Genomic DNA, 5812 nt, shown 5'->3' with positions numbered 1-5812 from the left:
TATTGAGAAGTGAAGCCAAGTAGACATGGTAGGTGTAACAACTTTTGTATATTTCCTCTACAAATTATTATCAATTAGATTTGGAGAAATCCTACAATAGCATAGCTACAAAAATTCTTGCATGTCCAAGCTCATTTTCGTGGAGCCTTTAGTTTCATTACATGTGCATGAATTAGGAATTTGCCTATTCTCTACAAAAGCATTTTTGGTCTTTAAGATTACTAGCTTTATAAACTTCTTTAATCTAAATTTATAAAGGTCTCCTACTATACTAATGGGCTTAAAGTCTATAATATCTTGTACTTCCATTTTCTTTTACATAAAAATAAGGAAGTTAGTTTAAGACTTCTTACAAATAAGCCTATGGAAGGAAATAACACCTCTTACTAATTGGTTGTTAAATTGTTTATTATATATTCTTCAAGTTGTACAAAAAGGCATAGGTCATTCTATTAACAACGTCACTGCTGCTCTTGATGAAGGACACCCACAAACAATTCAAAATATATCATCAAAAGAATTTTGAGGTAACATGTTGTGGTTATTGTAAGTTTTATGAATCAATTCCATGTTTAGAGATCATTTCATGCAAGTTCCATATTTAGATAATAGATATCCTCATATTATTAAATGTTGATATACTAATACAATAAAAAGAACATAGATATTTTAACACAATTTTATAATTTTACATAAATATGTTAATTTACAATTTTATAATTTTTCGGACTTCTAGTTTTTTTTGTTTTTTTTTTCATTCCTTAGTTCCTTCTCATGCAAAACATCTAATGTCTTGTACAACCTATAAGAAGAATGAGAAGATGTTAATGGTTGAAATTTCATAAATAAGATAAAAATCATACCACAATAGTCAATGAGATAAAAACTTTTTTTTTTCTGTTTTTTTTTTAAAAATAGAATAAGAGTTCTAAAATATTTAGAAATTTGGTGTAATAAAATTATTGGAGTTTGTTGAGTTCTTTTGATACTTTGAAATTTATTGCAATGGAAGAAAGATATTTTGGAAATTTAAAAATTGGCATATACACATTTCATTTACAAAGTTGCTTCTTAACTATTTGTTAATACTAATAAATATGTAACCCTCTCAATTATTTTGCAGATTGAGCATCTAGAAAGTGAGTTACAACCATCCTTTTGCACTTGGAAGAAAAATGATGTAAAACTAGATGTAGTGAAGGTTATGAACAATTCAAAGTTGAAGAAGAAGTTGTAAAATTGTTGGTTTTAGTTGTTGATTATGTATGATGTTTATGGATAAATTGTAATAGTGAAAAAGGAAGACCATATTTGATACTTTTTGTCAATGGAGATTCTTAAATTAAGTTTTCATTATTAATTTAATTGTTGATAGAAAATTATAAAACAGGGCATAATTAGGACATTTTAATTTCTGGGCTATTAAAATTTTATATGAGATAAGATGATGCTTTTTTAAAGCGTCATGCTTTACTTGAATAAACAGAAGATGACACTTCTCAAAAGCGTCAAGGTTGATGTTAAAAAAACATGGCATTTCTTTTTAGTGTCAAGGTATAAAACGCTATACGATGACACTTATTATGAGTGTCAATGTTGCTCCTACAAATAAAAAAGCTATAAGATGACACTTATATTGAGTGTCAATGTTGCTTCTACTTATACAATGACGCTTTATTAAGTGTCAACGTTGCTCCTACAAATAAAAAGTTATAAGATGACACTTATATTGAGTGTCAATGTTGCTTCTACCTATACAATGACGCTTCATTGAGTGTCAATATTGACATGAATGAAATTATTAACATATGATGACACTTATAAAGCGTCATTGTTTCAAATAATGACACTTACTATGAGCGTCATGGTTGACGTGCAAAGAAGATGACGCTTCTAAAAGTGTCAACGTATGCGATTTAAAAAGATGACAGTCTAATATATAACGCTTTTAAAAAGCGTCATCTTATATCTATCTTGACACTTAAAAAGCGTCATCTTTTGACATTTTCCTTGTAGTGCATCCAAACCTGTCATGTTCTGTTAGTATGGTCAATAGATACATGAGCAATCCATGGAAAGTCTATTGGCAAGTAGTCAAGAAGATATTAAGATATCTTAGAGGGACTAGTATACTTGGATTACTTTATGGAGATGGTTCAATTGAACATGGAGTTGTAGAAAGTTTTGTAGATTCAGACTTTGGTGGAGATGTGGATAAGAGAAGATCATTGACTGGATATGTGTTTACACCTTGGGAAAGTGCGATAAGCTGGAAAGCAAACCTACAGTCAATTGTGGCTTTCTCTTCCACAAAGGAAAAATACATAGTTGCAACTAAAGTTGTGAAAGAAGATTTATGGCTTAAGGGAATGATCAATGACTTAGGAATTAATCAAAAGTCTATGACTATACACTATGACAGCCAAAGTGCTATACACTTGATGAAGAATCATGTATATCATGAGAGGACTAAACATATCGATGTTCGAATGCACTTTGTTTGGGACATGCTTGCTCAAGGATTTGTGTTGATGAAGAAGATTTGTACTAAGAGCAACATAGCTGATATGTTGACAAAAGTTCTTCCTTCAAACAAATTCAGGCTCTTTCTAAGCCTGATTGGAGCAGTTCAAGAGTAGAGGAAGCTTGGAGAAAGGACTTGAAGGTTTATGGGTGCATTGAAATTGAGTCAAGGTGGAGAATTGTTGTGTGACTCACATTTAAAGAAAAAAAAAAAAAAACTGAATGGGTAGTTACCAATATGCACGTTTACCTGGAGTTATAACATTTTTTTTTTCTCTTGTGGTTAAGGGAACATTAGTGAAGAAAAGCGAGTGCTAAGAGAGACAAGGTTAGAACTGTTTTCTTTTTATGAAGATCTCTATTAATGTTGTATAGTGAGGTGCATGCATAAAAGCTTGATCCATATAAGAGCTTTGAGGGTGTAATTCTTCAGTGATAGTGCATCATCCAAGTCCCCTTGCCCTTATAGATGTAGATCAATTTGATTGAACCACATAAATGATTATGTATGTTTTCTTATATTATATTGTTGATTGAATTCTTGTTAGTTTCTGCATATCACATCTAGTTATTTAGTTTTTCCGTAAAAAGGTTTAATAGTAAATGGTGACAAAAGTATCATTTGGACCATCTATCAGGCTGATTTAGAAGTCATGCACGATCAGCTAGTTAAGGTCATATCAAAAGCCAATTAAACTATTCCCTTCATCCTAAATTCACCAAACTGCAGTTGCATCTGTAAGCAAGATGTTTGAATTTGCCGATCACAGTCTCAAACATTGCAAGCGGGCTGCCAAACTATGGTCTTTGGCGTTTTCACTATTTGGCATGCTGTGGATCCTTCTCTATCAGTTTAGAGATCTTTTGCTTAGTTGGGAAGGTCCAGTAGAGGCTAAGCCCTTTGTGTCTCTTCTGGATAATCTAGAAAGAGTGCAACAAGAGTCCATTTTAGTGATGGAATATGTATCCCTAAAGACCTTCTTGTGGTCTAACCAGAAGTTGGGAATAGCTGAAGGTGTAAGCTTTCCCCATTGCCCAAGACAGCCAAGACCTGAAGCCACCTAGAAATTCCAGGCCAAAGCCTAACCCGACCCCTATAAGGCTGGACTTGGGATGATTTTTTTGAGCCCTGTCTTGAGCATTGAAGCCTAAGCACCAACGACAAGATTCCCACCTAAAATGCCATTAAAATTCCAGCTTGGCAAATAGAAAGGCTATTTTCCATGCAGATTCATTGTAATGGTAACAAAAAAGAATTATCATATGCTACTTTTGCATGTTCTACTTCCCCTTTCACCTATATGTACCATTCTGCTGATGTAGTACATGAATCTGTATTAGAAAATCTGATTGAACTCGGACCATCCATCTAGGCTCATCAACAAACCAAGAACTCTCCAGTCATGCTTGGACTAGAGATGATTTCCCCTGCTGGAAAATTTTCTACCAAGAATAGGACAGTAAGACAATCTTTGGTCCATGTTGACCAAACTCATCCACAAAAGGCTGGTGAAATCCATCAAATGATCATGTTCTGAAAGCCCAAAAGCGAAATTATTCATCAAATAACGTTTGCCTTTGATAATTCAGAAAGAACAAAATTACAGGAACAATATATACACAACTATCTGGATGGATATTATGAAAGATCCTCAGCAAGAACAGATTCATTATATAATGAGTACATTAAAGAAAAAATAATAATTCAAAAGTCACACCTGCATGCAAATGTGTAAGTTTTAACCACATATTTCAAAAGGCAGCTCACGAGTATATCACTGGAGTAGGGCTTATATACATATTGCTCAAGTCGAGCTAAACACATGAAGCTTTACTGAAAAAATAAATATAATAAATTCTCAACCACACAAATTCAATTTGAAACAGAGAAAAATCATTGCAGTCTCTCATAACAGCATGTCTTTCTCCTGAAATGAATGAAAGCAAATTCAGCATACCTAAAGAAGTGAGAACGATAAGAATTAATGGAGGTTCTTGTATTATATAAATATAATTGAAGGAAAAATGTGTTAATGACTCACATATATTGTATACTATGTAGGGACAAAGACATACCAGCTTCCATATGTAAAGGATACCATCAATATTCATTTTACTAGCGAGAAAAAATCGATAAAATGAATAAAATTAAACATCATCCAGGTCAGATGAACATTGAATGATGTCTCAAAAAGAGAAGGACAAGCACTTACACAGCTAAGTAAGCATGAAGAACACAGAGAAACAACTTAGCAGTGTAGAAATGATCTTGAAACTCCACTAAGGTATTGCGAACTTCTCAGCTTGAAAGTTCAATTTGTTTTGTTGGTTTCTACTTTTTCTAAAGTGCTTGAATAAATATTTTGCGCTCATTATTATTTCTCTTTGGATTTCACCATCATTTGTATCGCAGGCATAGTTTATTTGATGTTGGCAAAGAGAAGGGTTAGAGCAACAGTTTTGGTGATCTAGTACTCAAGAACTATGGTCCTTATAAATCACTTCAGTATATACAATCTTGTTCGTTGCTTCACCTCCTTATTTGCAACTATTCCTTCAATCACTATGTATGCACCTAAGTATTAAGCATTGTAAGATTCATACCTTATAATTTGTTGAATTTAGCAATTGGAAGTGTTACTAAATTTATAAAACTGGAAACCAGCATTCTAGAGTTTTATAATTTTGAAGATCAGGGCTTGTTATGAGTATCCTACTAAAGATGTGATTTAGTACAGGAAGTGTAAATAGGTTGCATTCAAATAAGAATACTTAAACCTAATCACATTTCGTCCAACATGAAGATTGAGTCTTAGGAGGCCCATAAGTAGAAGATCTCTCTTTCTTTCCATTTATTAACAAGTTCTCTAAGAAGATTTTGTCATTGCTTCATAACTTGTACATTCTAATGACAATCATACAACATGACGAAGATTTTTGCATTGTAGCCCAAAAACTTGTCCATTTTCATAACAATCATAAACCATGAGATCAAGACACTGGCAGATGTAACAATCTAACAATCATGCACAATGAGATCCAGACATTGGTAGAGGCACTGGCCTACATTTGCTTTGTGGAGTTACTGAAAAAATTTCAAAGAAGTCCTGAGACTATCAGAATTTTTGTCCATTTTCCTGTCAATTTGAGCCTTTTTGGAAAAGATTGGTCCAATTCAAGGAAAATTTTACAGAATAATGAAAAGTTCTAGCATGCATGTTGGTTCACCGCTTCAACTCATGGATTGCAACTTCTAATATTTAATTTATTAAGAGTTTTTAATCTTTAA

The 5812-nt window shown here is 32.8% G+C and overlaps 1 long non-coding RNA gene across 1 annotated transcript; it reads left to right on the top strand.

The window, feature by feature from the left end:
• Nucleotides 1–467: 467 nt before the first annotated feature.
• Nucleotides 468–1365, top strand: LOC109123899 (uncharacterized). The gene is made up of 2 exons (XR_002031744.1): nucleotides 468–527; nucleotides 1124–1365. It is a non-coding gene; the product is annotated as an uncharacterized LOC109123899 (long non-coding RNA).
• Nucleotides 1366–5812: the final 4447 nt, after the last annotated feature.

This window comes from Vitis vinifera, chromosome 14, assembly GCF_030704535.1.
Source record: "Vitis vinifera cultivar Pinot Noir 40024 chromosome 14, ASM3070453v1".
NCBI lineage: Eukaryota > Viridiplantae > Streptophyta > Magnoliopsida > Vitales > Vitaceae > Vitis > Vitis vinifera.
Note: the sequence above shows the minus strand (reverse complement) of the source record. Positions and strands in the feature narration are given on the sequence as shown.